Source organism: Ambystoma mexicanum, chromosome 1q (genome assembly GCF_040938575.1).
Source record: "Ambystoma mexicanum isolate Mex_15411 chromosome 1q, UKY_AmexF1_1, whole genome shotgun sequence".
NCBI lineage: Eukaryota > Metazoa > Chordata > Amphibia > Caudata > Ambystomatidae > Ambystoma > Ambystoma mexicanum.
The window spans coordinates 516,370,813-516,394,271 of NC_090922.1; the positions used below are offsets into that span (position 1 = coordinate 516,370,813).

The 23,459-nt window shown below is 40.9% G+C and overlaps 1 long non-coding RNA gene across 2 annotated transcripts in view; it reads left to right on the forward strand.

The window, feature by feature from the left end:
• The first annotated feature begins 10,290 nt into the window (after positions 1 to 10,290).
• The window catches only part of LOC138530465 (uncharacterized), a 113,340-nt gene continuing 100,171 nt past the window's right edge, over positions 10,291 to 23,459 (forward strand). The window contains exons 1-2 of one of the 2 annotated variants that reach the window (XR_011284849.1): positions 10,291 to 10,498; positions 10,605 to 10,701. This is a non-coding gene — a long non-coding RNA (uncharacterized lncRNA). The remainder of the gene's footprint in view (positions 10,499 to 10,604; positions 10,702 to 23,459) is intronic. The other variant, XR_011284850.1, reaches the window with a different exon arrangement.

The following is a 23,459-nucleotide window of genomic DNA, read 5'->3' on the forward strand; positions in this document are numbered from 1 at the left end:
CCTTACTTTTCGGCACATTAAAAAGTGCAACCCTGTTTGTGAGTTCGGGATGCACTTTTAAATGTGCAGAAAACCACCTCATTTGCACAAAAGGGTGAAAAAGGGACATCTGAATGGGAGCATAAAACTTGCAGGAACGAACTTGGGTGAGTGGGCACTGTTTGATTAATAGAAAATGTGTTCCATTACATAATTGTGTCTGCAGTCCTGTTGCCAGAAACCTCACTTGCACTGTGGGGTGAAAAATTATAAGTACTAGATTGGTCCTAGGTTGGGTAACCGAGGCGATTGGAAGTAAACCATGAGTATATAACACGTCAAATGATGTGCTCATTTCAGATATAGAATCAAAAGGCATTTTTTAAAAAAGTTAATCGCTAGGTCTTTTCTTCTTTGTGCAACACCTCCAAATCAATGATGCAAAGTCCATAAAAAGTATTTTATTTCAAAGACACATGCAGTCATTAATGGCCAATGCATTTCAGTCTGTAGACCATCTTCGGGGACCAAGTTCTAAAAACCCAAACAAATAACAATTGTATCTAATTATGATTCAAATACTATTTTTTTATGTTTGATCAAATATTATAGAAGACAGGTTAATTTACCTGCCTGTTGTGGCATCTTCCATACAAATTAAAACATTTTCTTAAATTCTCTGTAAGCCAACATTTTTAGGATGTGTCCCCAGATCGTAAAAATTAGCATTTTTGACTGTTAGCAACAAATGTATTATTTTCTTCTAATTTGAGAAAATACATTTTTGGATAGTTTTTTGAGCATGTTATGTTTAAATTATCGAAAAAGCATACCCCTTTCGTTATTATATAATCCTCTGTGGGTTCTGTTCACTCTGTCCAGAGGAGCTGAAATAGGTAACCATCCAAAAACCTTACTTATAAATGCCCAGTACTGACTAAACTACATTTCCAGTAAGAAAACTGTGTAGCTCGGGGGGGGGGAGGGGACATGGCCAAGCGGCAGAGAAGATGGCCGGGTAGTTCGAGAGCTCTTGAGCTTGAGAGAATTAATGTATTATTGAAGTAACTTCTCCCATATTCTAAATATCTTTTTTCATTAGGGCATTGTACAGTGAGGTCCCAAGGACTAGATTTCTTGAACTTTTAAGTTTTACTTTGCTGATAGTGTTCCTGTCATCAAGCCTGCTCCCATGGTGTCAAACTTCCTCATAGACTTCGGAGCGGCAGGGAAGGTGACAGAATGTCCAACCGCAAGTGAATATCAGCTTATCAGGGGTGAGATCTTCTTTGTTCCCCTTCTGGGGCTGCTTTATTTGTGACTAAAGAGGCTCTGAACAGGTGCCCGCTAGAACTCATATGCGGATGTTGTGGTGGAGCGAGGCCTGCATCCACGGCTTCACATAATGAAACCTCCCTCAGCTGACAGGCTCACACGCATAAAGACAATCCGCTATTCATAGGAAACACGTTATTTCCACAACAAAGCCAAGGAAAATCTATTGATAGTTTCAATGGATTTAAATTGCTAAAAAACTCATGGACTGCTGCACGTTATGCCTGAAACCATTGGTATTTGGAACTGTTGATTCTTTTTGCACTATATTCAAGAAAAATGAATTTTCTCTCATGAAGTAAACTGTATTTGACTTATTATTGGATTAATATTATATTTATGAATATAATGCTCATATACCACATTCCAATAATCTGCTCTTCTCGTGGTGCTTCACTAAACCCTCATACGATTTCATCTTAACAAGAAAGTACTAACACTGAAGCCATCAGAAAACCTATTAATAATTTTATATCTAACTAAGGTACTCATCAACAGTACTTTTAAGAAATACACTTTTTGCTCCTTCTTCCTAAAATATCCACATTGGTACTCAACTCACCCTTTTGAAAAGGCGGACCACACATACACATCAATCTCCTCGACCAATACACCTTTAAATGCATGTATGGAGAAAAGTCTAGAAGAATTGGGCAACATTCGTTCTTCTATCTCTTCATTGCATTCCCGCTCTCTCTCCATTCAGGAAAATATAAAAAATGTCAAATGTGAAATTAAATCTTTCTCTGGTCGGCTCAAGCAGATGGAAGAGAGAATTGGTCATGTTGAAGATAGGGTGGAAGGTTTTGAAAACATGCAAGTTTGATTGGCACAACTAGAATCTGAAGTCATTGAGTTAGAGGACAGAAATAGAAGAGAAATCTCTGTTTTTATGGAATACCAGAAAAAATTGAAGGTAAGGACCTCATCAGCTTTCTTATTAACTGGATCCCATCAACCTTAGGTATTATCTTCTCTCCTCCTCTAGAATTGCAACGTGCCCATAGAATCAAACCCCGATATTCCAACAAGAACTCTACACCTAGACCTTTCATTGTATGCTTTCTTCGGCACCAACAAGCTCGGCAAGTTCTGCTCGCCCCAAGAAAAGATGTCCTATTCTTTTCCAGAATAATAGAATCTACATATCTCCTCACTTCTCCAAATCTACGCAGACCAAAAGGAAAAACCTCCAGACATGAGACCTCTATTGAAATCTCTAAATATCAAGTACGGTCTACTAGAACCAGCCAGAATGTTAATTACTATTCCAGATGGTCCTACTAAAGAGTTTACCGACCCTAATGATCTACAGAACTTTCTTCAAGCCTTACAGGTGACGCCAATGGTTACTACTCCCATGGATCCAACTACTAGCTTGCACAATTCTGATACTTTACCTCAAGCATCACCTTTTAAGTCTCCCAAGACACAACATTCAAAATTCTTATCCAAACGCAGCAGATCAACTTCCGCTCTACCAATGGATTCCTCCTCCACACCATCTCACTTAAGGGACATGTATAGATTCCCTATTAAATTAGCAGATCCCACTCTCACCACTCTGCAAACTGATTCACATGGATTGTAGCCAATTATGCTTCATTACCACTTTCACTAAAATAAGCTTAACTAATTTTGTTACTTTTATTACGAGCCTTCTTATACGCTAAGTATTCACTTTTCTTCCTACTACTTTGGCTTTTCTTGATCTCTCTTATAGCTCATTCTCTTTCGGTCTATGCTTACTCTATCTCTGTTCTCTGGTTCTCCCTTGTTTCTGATACTTCTACTGCTCTCTTTTATAATAATTTCCACTTATAATCTTATTCCTCTCATTTTTAGTCATTATATTCTTCTTTTTTCTTTTTATTATTGTTGTCTCCCCTTCCCTTTGTGTTGTCCTTGGATGTTTAATGTTAATGATTTTGTAGATATGATGTATCTTGCAGTGGTTCTAATACTCTTAATTAACAATGTTTCAAAGTTCCTAGAAATTATATATTGTTACATATTGTATCCTACTTCAACAATCAATCACTCTTCACTTACAAATGTCAATTACATTTTTAACCTGGAATGTTAAAGGTTTGGCCCATCCTATTAAGCGAAGTAAAGTTGTATCCCTACTTAGTAAACAGAAACCTGATATCATTTGCCTTCAGGAATCCCATTTAAGTTCAGATATTGAAAATCTTAAAGTTCGTGCCTCTTGGATTGGTCACTCCATATACTCGAATGCACTTAACAAGAAAGGAGGTGTTTCTATTTTAGTTAATAAACATATACAATTCATATACATTTCACACTAATTAATGAAGATAAAGATCCTGAAGGTTGATCTATGGTAACAATGGTAACAGGCAACAATTTGCCTGATACTGTTGTTAATATATATGTCCCCAATGCACATAAGCCTCTTTTTTGGTCTAACTTTATTACTAAACTCTCTCAGCAAAAACATAGACAAACTTATATTATGTGGAGATATTAATCAGATTCATGGTTTTGCTCTAGAAAGAAAATCCACGTCCAATTTCGTTAATTCTAAATCACGTAAGAGTTTCCTCAATTTGTTAGAAAACCTAAATTTAATCGACTCCTGGCGGTTTTGTCATTCTGATACCACAGATTATACTTTCTACTACCCCCTCACCAATCTTTCTCCAGATTAGATTACATATTTGTTAACTCCTCACTAACCCCCACCATTGTGCACTCTGACATTGGCCCTATTACCATTTCAGATCATGCCCCTGTTACTACCACACTAGAATGGATAAATATTAATAAACTTTCTCTTAGATGGAAATTTAACTCCTTCCTACTTAAAGACAAAACTTTCATTGATGAAACAAACTCCTTTATTAGTGAATTATTTCTCAATAATCATCCTGATCACACTTTCTTCAATAACAATTGGGATGCGTTTAAAACACCCCTTTGTGGCTTTATAATACAATTTGTTGCAACCAGAAAACATTATTACAAATGTACCCATAATAATCTTTTGTCAACTATTAGACAATTAGAACAATCCCATCAAACTAATCCAAATCTGGACACTTTAAATGCTACTATGGCTTAATGTACAGAATTCAATGGAATTTGCACTGATAGGGCTGCCAACTTTCTTTTTAAAATCCACGACTAAATTACATTGTGGTTCCAACAAAGCGGGCAAGATGTTAGCCTCCTACTTAAAAAAGAGAAAAGAAAAGTCCCACATTACCCATATTCTTTCTTTCAATGCTATCAGATTAACTAAATCTAAAGAAATGAATGACGCCTTCCTTGAATTTTATTCCAATCTACATAATTCATTCCTTTCTTGAAACTAATAAGAAAATTAGCCCTTTCAATCCGACTAAATTTCCGTCTCTTGATGCTCCTATTTCTCTTACAGAAATCAAGCAAGCTATAATAGTTCTTAAGCCAAACAAAGCTCCTGGTCCCGATGGTTATCCCATAGAATTTTATAAAAGTTTTATAGACTCAGTTGCCCCAAAACTATTTCATCTATATACACATTTCGCTCAAATAGGTCAGAGTCCAGGTTCTTTTGGAGAGCACTATTCATTATTTTTCCAAAACCAGATAAAGATCCCTCCCTAGTTAAAAATTATAGACCTATCTCCCTCATCAATTCTGATTCGAAAAGTTTTGCTAAGATTCTTGCTAAACGTCTTGAAGTACTTCTTTCCTAAGCTTAAACACCCCGATCAAACTGGTTTCATAAAAAATCGGTACTCCTCTTCTAACACTAGACTTCTTTTTAAAATTCTTTCTCATTCTAAAAAATCTCAAGACCCTTTAGCCCTTCTTGCTCTTGATGCTGAGAAAGCATTTGATCGCGTTTCCTGGTCATTCTTATTCCAGTCCCTAAATTGGCATGGTCTCCCACCCAAATTCATAAATTTAGTCAGAACCCTTTACTCTTCCCCCACTACCTGCATCCTTATCAATAATAGTCTGACTTCTTCTTTTGTAATCGAAAGAAGAACTTGTCAAGGATGCCCTCTTTCCCCTCTTTTATTCAACCTTGCTCTTGAAACTTTACTTCAAAATATTCAAACGAATACAAACATTAAAGGCATTAGCATTAATGGTATAGAAACTAAATTATCTGCCTATGCCGATGATATTGTTCTTTATTTATCTAATCCCGCTTCTTCTATTCCTCATTTATTATCTACTTTACATAACATGTGCAGTTTCTGGGTATAAACTAAACTACGATAAAACTGAAATTATGCCTCTAACTCTTGTAATCATACTAATACTCCTTTATTCAGACCTTCCAGGATTTTGTGGCATGAAATGGTAAATTTTGCGTCATGAAATGGCAAATATTGCAGCACAAACCTTTATTTATTGCAGCATTTTTGCGGGACATTTTGTATTAACTGGAGGGTTTAAGATTGCCACATTGTAGGGAAGAGGCAGAGTGCAAGGCTACAAGAGAGCCAGGGTGTCATTATTATGTATCTTTTGTATTAATTTAATAGGAAGAGTCCCAGATGTCTCTGGCTTGGCAGAACAGTTTTTGTTTTGGCTCCATTTTTGGTTTAATGTGCATGCCTATTTAATAGTATTAACTAATTGATCATTATCGGTTGTAATGCTGCAACTATTCCCCTTCTGTGTTCTCCAATACCCCAAACACCCACACACCTCTCTCACCAACACACATCAGACATCTCATCAACGACCCATTGCAACTTGCATTCCTGAACCTCTCACTCTGTCATACAAATACTTACGTGCTATGTAACACTGTCAAGTCACAATTTGCACTCACCCCTGCCAAACTCCAAATCATACTCCCAACTCACACTCTACAATTCCTCCTGCAATATACAGTCCTTCATTCTTTTGTGCTGCTTCTACATCTTGAATTATTTCTCCCATTCTATCGTACTCTTCACTCATCCGTTTTCCCAATCTGCAGCTCACTGCCTCTTTCCGGCCAACCACTTTTCTCTGCTTTCTGGCTCCATGCTGCCCCTGACCACACGCTCCCTATACTTTCTGTACCTCTGCTCGCTCTCAGATTTCTGGCCCACCGCATCCCTGCTTCCTCTGCTCTCTTGTGCACTGCTTCCTCTCCCTCTGCTTTCTTGCCTATCACGTCACATCTCACCTATCACTCTCCCTCTCTCTCCTTTCCTTCTCATAGTGTGACCATTTAAAAAAATGTATATTTTGATCATGATCTTCAAAAAATGGGGCATTTAAAAATAGAGCCGGGGATATGCTATTTTTAGATAAACCATTTTTTGGAAATGAGCAGGTCACCTTATTCTCAAAGGTGACCTGCGCATTTCCACAGGGCTGAGCTGTAGTGCAAATGGTGCTCTGGCCAGCTGCCTTGAATAGTATTCTGGGTTGTTTGACCGAAGTGTAATTATTTGCGGCGAAATTGACCATAGTCAATTTTGCTGTGAATAGATTTGCACTTCAGCCAAACAACCCAAAATGTACCTTTCATCACCACCCCACCCCCTCCCATACTTAACTGCTTGGTCGCTGCCGCTTCCACTGCAACCCTGCAGTGTCAGATCTGTCCCTCTAACGCAGGTCGGATCTGACGCTGCAGGGTCCCTTTTTTTTTGGTTTTTTTTTTTCGGACCCCCCGCCTCCAATTTTGGGACACCCCTGCAACACCCTAGCCCAAAAATACTGAACAGGGTGAGCGGGTGACACCCTTGCCACCCGAGCTCCACATGTTCGGTATTTATAAAAATCGATTGAATGATACTTGACAATAGGTCAAATTGTACCATTCAATCGATTTTTGGTGGTCAAAATGGGGAGTACCATGAATAGAAGCACTCTCCCGACAGTGTTCTGCAAGCTCCCAGCGCCTTTTACAGTGACAGACCCTTCAGGGGCCTGCCATTGTAAAATGCAAGCCAAAAAACGCATTTCTAACCTGTTTGAGGAACAGAAATGCAAGCGACACAGCAGTGGTTCATACCTTAAATAAAATGCGTGACAGGGTCAAGAAAGACCCTGTCATGCAGTGGAACCGAGACCTCCCGTGCACGTAAGCTTGCCTACAATTTCTGCACATTTAAAAGTGCATCCTGCTTGGAAATTTAGGATGTGCTTTTAAATTGACAGACACTCCCCCCGATTTGCTCAATCAGGTGAAAAAGGCCATCTGAATGGGCGCCCATATAAAATCCACAAGGGACACCAGAATGGGCACATTTTAATAAAATGTGCCCATTCAGGTGTCCCTTGTGGATTGGGCTGCCCTTTTTGTGGGTCCAAGTGATGAGATGCGTTGGTGCATTTCAATTCTTGCATACATTTTTTTTGAGAATCTGGCACCCTGAGTATTTTTTTGAAACAGTAGTTTTTGCAATTGTTTTGCAAAAACGGCCATTTTTGCACAAAACGGCCGTTTCGTGTCATTTTGCGCAAAACTGCCATTTTCGCTGCATTTTGCGGGATTGCAAAATCGCTATAAACTGGAGGGTCTGTTTATTAGGCCTCTCTTGGCAACCTTCTCAAATCACTTATTTAGGTCTCTATATTACTAAGGACATCTTTTCTACTATTCATTTGAATACTAATCTCCTAATTGAAAAAATTACTGAAATGACTACAAAATGGTCCCCTCTTTTCTTGTCATAGTGGGGCCGCCTTGATACAATTAAAATGATGATTAGCCCCATCGTCCTTTATTCTTTATCAATGATCCCTGTTTCTATCCATGCCTCTTTTTATAAAAAATTAAACTCCTTTCTTATCAAATTCTTGTGGAATAGTAAAGTACCACATATTGCTATAAATAAATTGAGGCTCTCCACAAATTCAGGCGGTGTAAATTTTCCTAACTTTTCTATCATACCAAAAAGCCTTTGTTTTAAAACAGCTGAGAATCTTCACGCAATTTGAATCCCTCCCTGTAAATACACCTCCTTGAGTCCGTATTGAGGCCAGTATTATTGCTCCACTTTCTTTATCTCACTTTTTAATAACTTCTTCCTGGCTCAATATCACCTCTTTCCCATCATTACATTTTTCAAAACCATCTGGAGTAAACTCCCACCAAACTCTTTCACAAAAATTAACAATAACGATCTTCTTCTCCGGTTCAACAAACTAAGTCCCACCAAATATAACATCACCATTATTCATAGATGGTACTAAGTTGGTATTAAATTTCTTAAACAATTATACCAAAACTCCGAACCAATTCCCTTCTCACAATTAAGTTCACAATTCCAACTACCTTCTTCAGATCTTCCATTTTACACTTCTCTTAATAATTCTATTACTAAACTGATGTCCAATGTTGTTTTTCAGAAAGTTCCCACCCCATATCTTCGTTTTTTGATTAGCAATCCAGTTACTAATGTCTCCAAATTCTATGCTTTTCTGAGAGATCCTCCTTCTGCTAACCCCCTTAATGCTAATAACATCAGGCGATGGGAAACTGATTGGGGCCTACAACCTACTCCTGACCATTGGAACAAAATTTTGAATTTATGTCACTCAATTTCTATTGCCGCCAATGTTACCCAAACCCGCTTTTTTATCTTTCATCGTGCTTTCCTCACTCCAACCCGCATTGCCAAAGTCGTCGACAATGCAACTGATAATTGCTGGTCTTGTGCGCAACCCAATGCTGATTTCATACATTTAATTTTTCATTGTAAATATGTACATGCCTTTTGGACTTTGATTTGGTCTCAATTACAAACTATTTTTCATTTATCAGAACCCTTAACACTTGCCAACCTAATGATTGGAAGCATTGTTAATCGTGACATCAGTTGCATTGAATCTCCCGCGCTATTTAATTTGTTCATTAGTATTGCTTTTAAGAATATTTCTTTTAACTGGAAAAATACAGCCAATTTATCGTATACTGTTTGGTGGGACTCTGTTTGCTACATCCACCGGATCGAAAAATGCTATGCCTCTTCTTTTGACGTTATGCACAAGTTTAACAAAAAATTGAAATGATTTCATTAATATCTTAATTCTCAAAAATAGTATTCAATTGCACATTGATAATATATCGCTATTTTCTCTCCTTCCCTCTTGCGTCCTGTCATGTCATTTTTGTCTTTGATTTCCCCCTGTATTCATCTCCCTTTTACACAATTCTAATGATTATTGACTTAGATTTAAATAACGCTTATTAACTCTCTGTTTTACTCTGTTTTGACATGTTCTTTGAATATTTAATGTACTTTTCTTAGTTCACCGATTTGTTGTACATCATTATGTTCTTATTTAAAATGAATAAAAATTATGAAACACAAAAGAAAACTATGTAGCTTACCATTTGCTGAATGTAAAACCGTCATCCCTGCTGCCAGCGCGGTTTTAATTTTGTAAACAGCATCCGTGGGCATGAACGCAATGACGGCATTGACGTCATGACGTCATCATGTGCGCCGGGCCCCATATTTTCCCTTTGTTTACTTTTCGGAAGCAAGCTGTGCAGGAAATGGGCTGGAACAAGACGGAGGTGCACTCCGGCAATGATTTCCATCTAGTGTTCATGGCAAAATTCTAGTTGTCTCTTAAATACATGAAGTAATTAATACATTTGACACATTGCACAATCATATTTATACACATTCTTCGCTGCCATAACAATGTTGTCTGATTTAACAATCTGTCGACTTCATGATCCGAGCAATGCGAACATTACAAACAAAAGATTCTTTCATATATCTTTGTATACAATTATAGATAGTGAAAGCAGAACACATTATAGTTAACAACGATTCACAGTTTTGTCACGAGCACTAGTGGGAAATCATCCTGGATGTGAATAGATGTACATTGGTCAGATTAGGAGGCTATGTGATTGGTAATGGCCTCACGGCATGCAGGAAGATTCACTCGCTTCCGAAAAGTAAACAAAGGGAAAATATGGCACCCAGCCCACGTGATGACATCATTGCGTTCACGCCCGCCGGCACCATTTGCAAAGTTTAAACCATGCTGGTACCAGGGATCTGCTTCCGCAGCGATCCTCAGGTACCAGACGGTTTTACATATAGAAAATGGTAAACTACCCAGATTTCTTACTGGAAATGTAGTTTAGTCAGTAGTGGTGTATATATAAGTATGGTTGATTGATGATTACCTATTTCAGCACTTCTGGACAGAGTGGACAGAACCCACAGAGAATTATAGAATAAACAAAGAGGTATGCTTTTTCGATAATTTAAATATAACATGCTCTAATGCTGTAAAAATTGTTCAGAAATGTATTTTCTAAAATTAGAAGAAAATAATGCATTTGTTGTTAACAGGCAAACATTCACATTTTAGGATCTGGAGACACATGCTTAAAACATAAGCCGTTGGTTTATAGAGAATTTAAGAATACGTTTTAACCACACCAGGCAGGTAAATGAACCTATCGTTTATAATATTTGACAAAAAATGAAATAATAGTATTTGAATCATAATTGGTTACACTTGTTATTTTTTTTTTTTTTTAATTGATCGCTGAAGATGCTCTACAGACTGAAATGCATTGGACATTAACGACTGCCTGCGTCTTTGAAATAAAATACTTTTTATTGACTTTGCATCGATTTGCAAGTTTTGTACAAAGAAGAAAAGACTTAACAATGAACTTTTGTGAAAATATCTTTTAATTGTATACCAGAAATGAGTATAGAATGTGTCGTGTTATATAAACGGGGGTCCTTCCAATCTCCTCGGTTACGCAACCTAGGACCAATATATGAGACCATATAAAATGCACTCATTCAGATGTTCTTTGTGGATTGGGGTGCTCCTTTTATTGGCGCAAGTGATGAGATGCATTTGCGCATCTCATCACTTGGGCCCAAAAAAGTTTTGTGAAGCAGGACTTTTCTCTTTTATTAAAAGAAAACAGCAGTTTTTTATATAAAATGGGAGTTTTTGCAGCTGTTTTTTGCCACTCCCTGCTGCATATTACTCGATCACGAAATCGCGATAAGCCGGTGGGTTTGCATATGTCATCAAATGTAGGGACCTTTCCTTGAAGAAGTACTTGAATAATCAGAAGTCCTTCAAAAGAATCATCCGAGAAGCAGACTCGTATGAGACAAGGCAGTCCATAGAGCAATATTTGTATTTATTTATATTTATTAACTTTTATATAGCGCTTTATGCTAAAGGGCTTAAGATAAAACAACAAGAATACATTAGAAACAGAAAATTACATAACATGAATCAAATAAACAGGAACGGTATGCAGAACAATTTGCTGAGGTCAATAGGTAGAAACCGAAGAAGGGGAGAAGCAGGGAGGGGAGAACAGAAGAGCAGTCAGGAGGAAGGTTGAAGAAGGTGGGATTTTAAGGAAGAGCGGAAGGAAGGAAACGAGGAGATGGAATGGATAGGGAGAAGTAAAGAGTTCCAGTGAAATGGGGCGAGGAGCTGAAAGGAACGGAAGGGAGATGGGGCGCAAGGGGAGGGTGGGACAGAGAGAAGGAAGAGGTCAGCGGAACGGAGGGGGCGAGAGGGAGAGTACACAGAGAGGAGGGAGGAAAGATAAGGAGGGGCAAGATTATGAAGAGATTTAAAGACAAGACAGAGGAAGTTGAATTTAAGTTGAGAGTGGAAGGAAAGCCAGTCGAGTGAGGAGAGTGAAGAGCAGATGGAGTCATAGGGAGACAGGGAACAGAGAGTGCGGATTGCAGAGTGGTAGAGTGATTTGAGGGGGGCGAGAGGAGAGGCAGGGAGGCCGAAGAGGAGATCTGAACAGTAGAAGAGACGGGAAAAGATAAGGGAGGAAATTAAGAGTTTGGTTGCGTGGAAGGTGAGGGCAGAGCAGATTTTGCGAACATTATAGAGATGGTAGCGACAGTCACGGGAGGTGAGAGAGATGTGGTGCGTAAAGGAGAGGTTAGAGTCAAAGTGAAGGCTGAGATTACGGGCAGAGGCAGAAATGGGGAGATGAGTGGGGGGAAGAGGATGGAGGGAGGGAGGGGGAAGAACAGTGTTGGCAGGAAGGAATAAGACTTCAGTTTTGTCAGTATTTGGGGTGAGAAAGTTTGAGGTGAATGTTGGGAGTGAAGGAGGAGAAGGAAAGGAAGAGCTGGGTGTCAGCGTAGAAATTGTGAGAGATGCCAAAGGATGAGGTGACTGGGGCAAGAAGTGAGGTGTAGCGTGAGAAGAGGAAGGGGCAAGCACGGAGCATTGGTGAACACCAAAGTCAAGTGAGTGAGTAACGGGAAAAACGGCCGCCCCAAGAGAGCGGTTGGAAAGGTAGGAGGAAAACCAGTTGAGAGCAGAGCCTTTGAGACCAAATGAGGAAAGAGTGTGGAGGTAAGGGGTGATCAACAGTGTCAAATGCAGCAGAGAGGTCAAGGAGAATGAGAATAGAAGAGTGTTTGGAGTAGCGAGCAGTGAGGAGAGAGTTTATAACGGAGTTAAGAGCAGTTTCGGTGGAATGCTTGGGGTGAAAACCAGATTGAGTAGGGGGGAGGAGGTAGGAGACAAAAGCTGAGAGTTGGGAGTAGACTAGATGTTCAAGGAGTTTAGAGAGGAATGGTAAGAGACAGATGGGTCAAAAGTTGGAGGCCAGGAGAGGGTTAGCTGAGGGTTTTTTTAGTATGGGAATGATAGTAGCGTGCTTGAAGACTGAAGGAAAGGTAACAGTGGTGAGACATGGTGAAGAAAGAGGTGAGGTAAGGTATGAGAAGAGGGTAGATTTTGGGAATAAGAGGGGTAGGAAGAGGATCAGAGGGGGCAGCAGTAGGGTGAGTTTTAGACAAGAAGAGGGAAATATCAGCATTAGAGACAGGGGTGAAGTTAGTCATGTAGGAGGAAGGGATGGAGTGAGATGGAGAAAGAGGAGGATAAGAGGGAGAGAGTAGTATGTTTTGGCGTAAGGTGAGTATTTTAGAGGCAAAGAAGTCTGCAAAGTCAGAGGGAGAGAGAGGAGAGGCGGAAGAGTTGTCTGGGGTGGGAAGGGACAGAAGAGGAGTTAGGGTTTTGAAGATTTGTCTGGGATGAGAAGATTCAGAGTGGAGAAGGTTAGAGAAGTAGGAACATTTGGCTGAGCTAAGACAGGAGTCGTAAAGGGAGTGGTAATAGAAGTAGGAGGCTTGATTGGCTGGTGAGCGATTTTTGAGCCAGCGTCTTTTAAGGCATCTGAGAAAACGGCGCATTGACAGAAGGTGAGAAGGAAGCCAGGGTTGGGCGGGCTTGCGGGAGGGGTTTTACACAAATAAAAAGAAAAAATATAAAAAATTAAAAAAGAAGGGAGGGGTTAAGAGAGGAAGTAAATGTGCGTGTGCATGTTTTTGTGTGTGCTTGTCAGTGTGTCTGTGGAGGGGTAGCCGGGGAATGTTTTGGGCGGGAAAGGGAGGCAGCAGCTGAGCAAAGGGGGCTGTGGGGGGAACCCCCTGATTTCTAGGTAATCTCACCATTGCAAGGGAGTTGGGGGTGGGGGTGGTCAGAAGATCGCTTCCAAGGAGGTTCATGATGTGAAACCACCCTCCCCACCTCACCTCACCCCTTCTTCGAAATCGTGATAATCCCTGAATTGAAGGCTGCACCATATCGCCCACCCCTAAAAAATTTTTTGCATACAACCTTCAATATTCAGGATTATCACCTTACTCTGCTTTACATTATAAAAAGATTGTTTTCAATGACCCATTCTGTGTGTATAAGGATACAGTGCTGGAGTGGCAGTTTGGCAGTTCAGTTGTCAGGCGATGAAACAACCAACTGGCTTCCGGGAAGAGATTGAGGGAGAGTCTGCAATTCAGGTTACTCAAGAGTGCTTTGAAATTGAGGGCTTCAGTACATCCGGCGACTGGCTTTGGCAGTCGGACTTCAGAATCCGAAACAGAGAATGTAGCTCGGGGCATCACTGCAGTGCTGCTGAGTCCCTCTGTGCAACCTGGAGTGTCTGACGTGAGTAACAAGAGTCGCTGCAGCCAAAGAACAGTAGATCCTGAATGGTGATCAGGCGTTTTATAAGTTCCCACTGATGAATGTGAGTGCCCGGTGAGAACAGGTGGCGGCTGCAGAGTCCTTTGAGTTCTTTGAGTTCTTTGAGTTGCTCATAACCACCTAACCTCTGTTGTTTGAGAGGTTAGAGAGACACAGATTGACGCTGCTTGACGTTTATTGAACGATTATTCTAGATGAAACAGAACATTGTTTAAAAAAATGTTTTATTGTGGTGTGGTTCATATACTTAAACCTTTCACAATTTAAAAACTTTGATTGATGTACAAAGAGTTCAAAACCAATTAATCTATATAAAAACCAGTTACTAAAAATAATGACTAGCCATCTTTCGCTTTTCATTGTTGAAATGCAAACTCCATAGCCACAATTACCAGCAAGACCCCAGTCACAGCTCATTGTTGTGTCTGGCAGGGGCTGACTAGCAAATCAAGGTGGTCTAATGTCTAACTGTAAGCCACGGCAACGCCAGGAGGTGAGGGCTTAGAAGGGACTTGGTGTGATGGGCAATTGAAGGAGGTGAGTGTCAAGGAATTTGTAGCTGAGCAATGTAGGCAACGGAAGGAGGTGCATTTATTTATTTATTTTTATTTTTACAGCACAAACAAAGGCCTGCAGGCATAGCGGCGCTAGATAAGACAAGAAAACACAGAACAGGTAATCTAAGTTTAGATCAGTGATAGGTTTAGCATGACAAGTTCAGGGAGACAGCCAGTGAACTAAGCGAAGGGGATTACATTAACAGTAAAAGGAGCAAAAGGGGAACAGAGGTCTGAACGTTAATTGTAGGAAACCGGGGGGCATTGAGAATGTGGTGCAAGGGAAGGAGACTGGAGGATGATGGGAAAGGAAAATAGCGTAAATGACATGGGGGTACAAATCTGGAATGGTAGCTGAGCAGGTTGACTGTTGCTGAGATCTATGTCTAACCTGCATTCAACTGCACCCGATTGTGGCCCTGGCTTGACCCCCTTTGTTGTTTCTGACTGAGTGATGGGTACTTGCCTTATGAACATATGCTTTATCATGTGACTAAGTGTTTTGAAGGTACACACAATTGTACAAGATTGTAACCATAATACGTTTTCATTATAAATATAATCTTAGTCAGTTTTTCAGATGTATTTGCCTCAGGATACAGATGGTTAATAGGCTTCCCCCTGTAGATACAATGGTTCTTTAAAAAATATATTTATTGAACATTATGCTCGTTTAGCACTTGAATAACAGCTTTGCAGAAAGCCTTTTTTTGTTTATAATACTGAAGGTGAATAGGAGAAGATGAAGTCTCCCCAGCTTTCTGAATTGGAAACCGTGGAACCAGGAAGACAGAGCTCAAATCCCCACCTTCCACACTTCATACATTAACTGATCCTGAGCAGACCACTTTTCATCACTGCGCCTTATTTTCCTTATCTATCTGTAGAGAAAGCCTCAGTCATATGGGTGTATACTCTATTATGTTACTCTATAAATAATTCTAATTGAACTATTCATGTTAAGCATACTAGTGAGAAGGCAGGATGAGAAGTGAGGGTCTTGTGCTGTGGCGTGGATACACAAGGTGCCGGTATGGGTTTTGTGTTGCGGGCTGGGAAGGCAGGATGCCAGGGATGGGTCCGTTGCCATGCCAGCTCATTTTTGTCTCTGAGAGCAAATCCAGAGCCTTTGGTTTAGGAATGGCTCTGCACTACCGAAGTAGCTAAGAACTGTTAGAACCTTTTGTCGTGTCCTCCCGAGTTGTGGTTGCAAAGCCAAAGTAAACCACTATTGAATATTGTAAACCAGAAATACTTAGGAGTCAGACAGCGCCGACTTTGTTGCTTGGAACATGCATTTATTCAAAGTAATTGCCCTTAATGATGACACATGGTTCGGCTTATCTTGGAAGCCTTTTTCAAATCAGGGCCTTATTGTAATTTCTTCAGATGTCTGTATCTCCTTGCGCGTCGGCTAGCACAATGAGGTCTCATTGTGCTAGCCGACGCGCGTGGAGATACACCTTTCAAGATGAACTATGGGATTGAACCCTGTTATTTGACCAACTAACTAATATACAGCATAATGGGTACAGACATCTGAAGAAATTACAATACGGCACTAATTTGAAAAAGGCTTACAAGATAAGCCGAAACACGTGTCATCATTAAGGGCAATTACTTTGAATAAATGCATGTTCCAAGCAACAAAGTTGGCGCTGTCTGACTCCTGAGTATTTCTGGTTTGTAACACATTGACAACCAGGCGCAATACCCAGCTTTCTCATTATCCTGGTGAAATAATGTTACTGTGTTTGGTAAGTGGGAACATTTTCAGGGCTCGGGGTCTCTAAGAAAACACAAACATAACTGAGAAACATGTTGCATAAAAGGAAAGTAATGTTAATAATGTCTACAATATATTCTTGAGAATGTGTGGTAGCGAGAGATGTTGGTATTGAGCTGACTTGTTTTGGAAGTGGGGGCCACTGCGCTGTGGGATTGGCCATTGAACCAAGGGCCCGAAAAGTAAACTTGCCCCCCAGGATAAATCTTGCGAGTCCTTCCCTGGGAATTATTGACTATACAATTGATAGAAAAGTGAAGTTATCTTGGCAGATTCTCCAGACACTCCTGAACATATTACAAGTTGAGGAGTAACAAGTCACCCTCAGTCTTTCCAAAAGTTATTTTGAAGGCATATTCTAACACAAACATGAATATGAACACAAATAATGAGGGTGCGGGGGGCCCTAATGTTGGAGGCTGCCAACCGGCAACTGAACCGGTGATGAGTATAGATATAAGTGCCATTAAGGGGTTGGCTCTTGAGGGCACCAAGACTATGAAACCTGTCACTTAAATGAATGGCGAATCCTCAAGTCAAAAGTGTCTAACATCTCGTGTGGTAACATTGCTGCTCATTAATAAGATAAGGCATCAGGCAATTTAAAGCAGCATGCGCCACTTCTTGAATATGAAATCAGCGCTACAGGTAGAGCTACTACTGCGAGGCATCAAACTCATAGTAAATTGGAGTTAACTGCAAATAGGACTGTTTCCTCAGAAAAGTGTGACAGAATCCGTGAAGTGGGAGATGGAGCTCTTTTGTGGACGTGTGCGAGCTTGGAGGCGGAAATAGCTGCCTCGAAGGATGCTGAGGCCAAATTTGTAAAAGATCCTGAACGGCAACTTGAGCAGGGTATCCAAAATTAATTAATAAAGTGAGGGCTCTTTCACTTGCCCAGGGTCCATGGCGCATTGCCAAAAAGTTAATGAGAACGTGCAGCCCTCATTTAGCCAACAATCCCACTTAGACTACTCGGTAACAATTTTTCACTTCAGCTCCTGCTCCTACTTCCCTTAGAGCTTTGCATTGGGTCCTTAAATCTCTCACGAAGCTCTATGATAAACAGCAGCAGAAGTTTGCCAATCATTTAGAGCGACATGATTTGATAAGCACGCAATGCAGTACCCTTACCAAAGCTAGAGAAAGAAATGAATTTGCTTCTTTGGGGGATTAGGTTTTAGAGGATTTGTGAAATACTTTGGCATCAATCAGTGTTCATGAAGCAGTCTACAAGTCTTCTGACCTTAATGCATAGTTTGTGGCAGATTCATGGCACAAGCCTTTGGACAAATATACTTTGAGAGAAGATACTATCATTGGTAGAAGTATGGTTGTAAGCATTTCTCTGTTGTATCTCGGTAGCCAGCTCACAGGTGGAGTTAGATGTAACATCTGGAATCTCTATGCCTTGGCATGCTCCTAGTGAGGATATAGTTATCAACAGGGCCTCTACTCGTAAGAAGAAGGGACAGAAGAAAAATGCCCTTGATATAGGCACGCGTCTTCCAAAACTGGAAAAATTACTTTAATCATACATTTAATACAAATAATTTAAATTAATAAGTGGAAGCAGAGGAAATTACTTATATGAGTGCCTCAGTGGCTTCAACAAGAAGCATTGGGGTTTTTCTTTAATGCTGTTATGTACGGCACACTCACAAAACATCTGTCGCATTGTCCTGTATGGAATTGAAGTTTTATATAAGGATACTAATAGTTGGTTAGAGAAGCATGTTGTAAAATATTGGAGACCTGAGTTGGGCCTTCACCTGATCACTAATATAAGCCTTATGTGCCTAGAATTAAGATTGACTTCATTATCCTCCTTAGATAGTATCAGGAACACTCTAATGTTAAAATCATTTCTTAAATCTAATCCAGGTGATTTACTATACCTCCTGAGAATTGAACTAGAAAGGGGACAGAAACACTTTCTTAATCAATTGAGGGAAAGTGTTCATGAATTCATGGAAAATCTGGACTGGTATGTAGACATCGCTAGCATGTATAAAAATTACAAATGGAATTAAATAGGAAGGTAAAAAAGGGACTGCATTAGGAGTATTGAAAACATTACCGACAGCTTGTGTGCGAGAGAATAAATTAAATGTACTCCAGGTTTTGAACTGAAGCAATGTTATGTCCGCTTCTTCCCAGATCGATAACTAAGGAGAGTATTTATGAAATTTCGCCAGAATCGGCCGGACACAGATAGGTCGTTGGGTGTGCAAATGAAAATTCCACGAAGTAAAAGAATATGTAGATTTTGTAAAAACAAGGGGATGATAATGACCATAAACCACACTGTAACTGATTGCCTGCAATTGAAAAATCTTAGAATTTAATATTTTCTTAAATGTGTTCATAATATGAAGTCCTTGGGTACTGATCTCTTTTGGCAGCAATGCAATGTGGGCAAGTGAGTATGAGAATAGTGTTCACTCTCTACTGGCTGCAAACGAAATCTGTCGCAAGGATACAGGAACACAAATAAATTGATTCGGGGCGGTGCAATGTTGTAAACGTTTAATTGCATTTTTGGATTATGTTTTAAGATGTAAGTATAATAGCACATGAAATAGATTGTTTTAATGCTCTTTGTCCTTTTCTTTTATAATGTGTAATGTGGAAGGTTTACCAAATCACAATAAAATAAAAAAAGACATAGGGGAACAGATATTTTATTATATGTAACAGGAACTGAAGGGCTCCTGCTTCTAAACTAGTCTAGAGGAGTAGAGGGCAGTGCTGGTGTTCCTGGACAGCAGCATATAGGAGCCACCTTCCACCTGTACGGAGGAAGTCTGCTCACTAAGGCAGCATATGTGTTTGTGTTCGGAAATATGGGGCTACTTACCAGTTTCCAAACCTTATATGAAAAGCTATTTTAACAAGCTCCCTACATGAACACTGGTAATCAACCCCCCAAAAAAGATGCAAAAATCCCGAGGCCAAAAACACTGAATTTAAGAAATGGAATGAATTGTGGATGTTTGCACTTTTTATTAAACACATAGATGGGGATCGGGTAAGGGTATAGATTAAAGTAGAGGAATGTTGTGGGTGAGGGTAGGGTTGTAAGGGGGCACCCACCGCATTAAAAAAATAATGCAAAAATGACAATTCTTTCGAAATTCGAATTTTTCAAAATCGGTGTTTTGGGCCTCAGGATTTATTTTTTGTTATTTCAACGTGGAACCATGAACACGAATGGAATGGTTGGTCGTTGTAGCAGTGCCATTTCCAGCACCGCTTCACCTCCCTTGTCCACACTGCGGAGTTGGTGCTGTGTGCCCCTCGCAGTGCTGCAGTGTGGTGGAAGCAGGTACGTCAGTGGCCACATCCAGCTGCAGGGAGCATTGCCTGTCACCATGCCTGTCAGCGTGTGTACAGTCTATAGGGCCTGGTGCAGCAGAGCAGCAATTCCAGATCAGGAGAACACATCCCGACCCCCCACTTACAAGGTCCTCTGTCTACATATATCCTCATAGCAATCCAGAAACACCTCGCTACTTGCTAAATCATTCCCTCAGGGTATTTCTCTGGCACCCTTGCATCTGGACTTCTGCTTGAGTACATTGTCATCCGAAGAAGACCTTACCAGTGCGTTCCCCTTTGTGACCTGTTTCAGACTCCCAACTGAAAGGTGTTGGCTGGCTAGTTATGAATTAACCATAACCACTGGCAATTGCTCTGGGCAACCCTCCACCATTACAGAAGGGGGAAAGACCATGTGCAAATCAGGGATGGTCCCACACAAAAAGAGCAGTCCAGGCCACATCCCTTCTGCACGAGACCGCAAGCAACCCCAGAGATGTTTCGACCTCATTGGGAATCATCTGTTAAGTGTAGCTTGGGTCTCTAGTCACAGCAGGCTCTGTTTACCCAGAGCATTGTCGCAGGTTAGGATTATTACAAAACCTTCAATCCATCATCTCTTTAGTGTTGCGGTTGCAGAATCGCTTCAACTCTTTCGATTGCACTTGATGTGCAGCAGCATGCTATCACTTGATGCGCATCAGCACGCGATGCACAGGAGAAGTGGCAACTGAAATGCAGCTCTATGATTTGAGCACATCTCCCAATTAAATCACTACTCTGCTAGGACACATTGGGCCTCATTACAACCCTGGCGGTATGGGGTTAACGGCGCCGTAAAAGGTGCCGGCGCCGTTAACCCCGTACCGCCTCATTACGAGGGCCCCTAGCGGGACACAGTAAGCACGCCTGGGAAAACCAGGCGTGCTTACCGGGTCCCACGAGGGGAAGAGGGAGCAAAGAACGGGCCAACTCGTAATGGCCCGTTGTTTGCTCCCTCTCCCATTCCCATTCAGCCCTATGGGGGCTGAAATGGGAATGGGGAAAATTACCGGGCTTTCTGAACTCGGAATGGCCCGGTAATTCCTCATTCTGTGGACCCGGACGCGATTTCGGCGGCAGCCATGCCGCCAATAGCGGCATGGCTACCGCCGAGCTCGTAATGAGGACACATTGTCTAAACTGGAGATCCTCTTGCTTCAACCTGACGTTATTTCAAGTAAATGTTGATGAATCATTTCAAAATGAGCAAATTCCCTGCATTGACAGATACTTTCTATTCTCATCACTGAAGCCTGGAATTTAACACTGTTGATCAATCACTTTCACAACATAAGACTTAGCCACACCCCGAATAAACTCACAGACTACCGAACAAGCACCCACTACCTTTTTGGTACCAAAGACACAGACCGACACACCTGTCGGCACAGACATGGGCTGCAGATCATCCCTAACAATGGGGACCACGTGTGCAATTTGAGGGGAGGTGCGTTCTGTTTACAGAGCAAGCCTGCTCACAGCCATTTCCCACCTGCACGTTTCCTAGCAAGATGCCTGATTCACAGGTGCATGGCGTGCCCCCTATTGGCATACCAAGAGGTGCTCCCACCCCTATAGGTGGGACACATCCTATCCACCTACCAACTGTTTTTCGAGAAATACAGAAACTGTTGATAATAAAAGACTAGTCAGTGATTCCAGTATCTTGTCAAACAAGCATTGGCAATGCCAACGATTTGGGCTTTTGTGTAGACACGGGAAAGGCACTTGCCAGGTCCTTCTGTAGTCATATTAACGGCCATTGATGGTAGAAGGTACAAAATAGGCCAAATACATGGGCATCTAATAGCAGTGTGTAGAGGAGGTCCCAAGCACGATTTGCACTCCACCCGCCCATTTTGAAGTACCAGGAACGTTCACGCCAAAATATGTGACGTATGATGAGCAAATAAACCAGCAGAGAGCCGCAGTTGGGCTCTGTTCAGTACCTACCAGAAGAACAGCACTTATTGAAGTAACGCCACCTAAGAAAACCTGGACAGTAAGGGACCCATTGAGAAAGCCATATCGACAAATGAAACAGTATGAAGATTGTCAGAATGCTATCCCTGAAGAAGCTAAAAAGATACTGAAGGAAGACGAATGGTGACGTCACACGAACCTGCCTGACCCATATATAAAAGATATAATGACCTGAGAATAATGAAAAGAGACGAAACACCATGGATAATTGACACTATGGGCCTAAAGTGAAATAATCGATGTCAAGGATACCATAAATTATGCCACGTGCGCAATGAAGATACTCAGTTAGTTTAAACGTGTACATATGCAAGGAACTGCAAGAAGCACAGAATTTGTGAAGCTTGCTTAAGCTTAGTAGTAAGATAGATTGCGGCAAGCGCTACCTATACATATCTATCTCAAAAGGAGCACTTTATATAAGTATACTTCCACTATGTACAAGAGCATGACCGAACAAAGGTTACTAAAGGTCTCAAGAGGAGAGCTTCGCAGCAAGCAAATCAAGAATTAAAGACATAGAAAAACTCAGACGAAGGCAAATCGTGCCAAGAAGCCAAGGTCGTATCTGGATACAATTAATCAAGAGAAGAACAGAGTATCCTATTCAGAAAGGTCAAGATGAGCCACAGATGGCAGATGGCTGGCAGAATTAAATCAAATGCACAAATTGCACGAAGAATAAAATGATTTCACAGTGTCGAAATCACGTGACTGAGCAAGCAGGAGGGATGAAACTTTCACACCTATGCATGGACTTGTGCCATGCCCAGACGCCTTAACTTTTCCAGACCAAGAAGCAGTCTCGAGGCCAAAATGCAAAGAAATAATGGACACATCACCACTGAAGTGATGATTGATTGTTGCAATAATTGTAGGGATGCTGGGGGTGCAGATGAACTCCCTGCACCTGGCCGGCTATTCTGCACGCTAGTAAGCTAGTGGAAAAGTATGAGTGGGGTTGTTGCCAACCCAATCATAGTGGACCAAGTAATCAAGGGTCCTATAGTTAGTAGAACCAATGAGACATCATACTTTTAGTGATGTTTACAGTAGCCATTTTGAAGGAAGGGTTTAGATGCCCCACTTGACAGTGTTTATCCAATCCCCTCACTCCGTTACCATATACAGATATAGCACCTATATTAAAGTTACCTTTCTAGAACCAATAGAATTGCATGCCAGATTTTAAGTGTTACACATTAGTGATGACAAGTTTTTAGCATAAATGATGTGTTTTTTATTAAATTAATTGTTGAAGTGAGAAGGAAGATCGAGCGATTGCTAATATTCATGAGCCCCCCGTTTTTTGTACTTGTCATTAAACAGACTCCCTTTGCCAAACCATTGAGTCATTATTGATTTGATGCAAGAGTATTAATCTGCATCCCCATCCATCTCACGGGTGCTGCTACCTCATCTTAAAGTACTATTGGGTAACCCCCAGCTCTATGGGCCGGCTGGGGTCCTTGTGCACACTTGGTAGCATAGAGAGGATGGTTTATCGATTATCG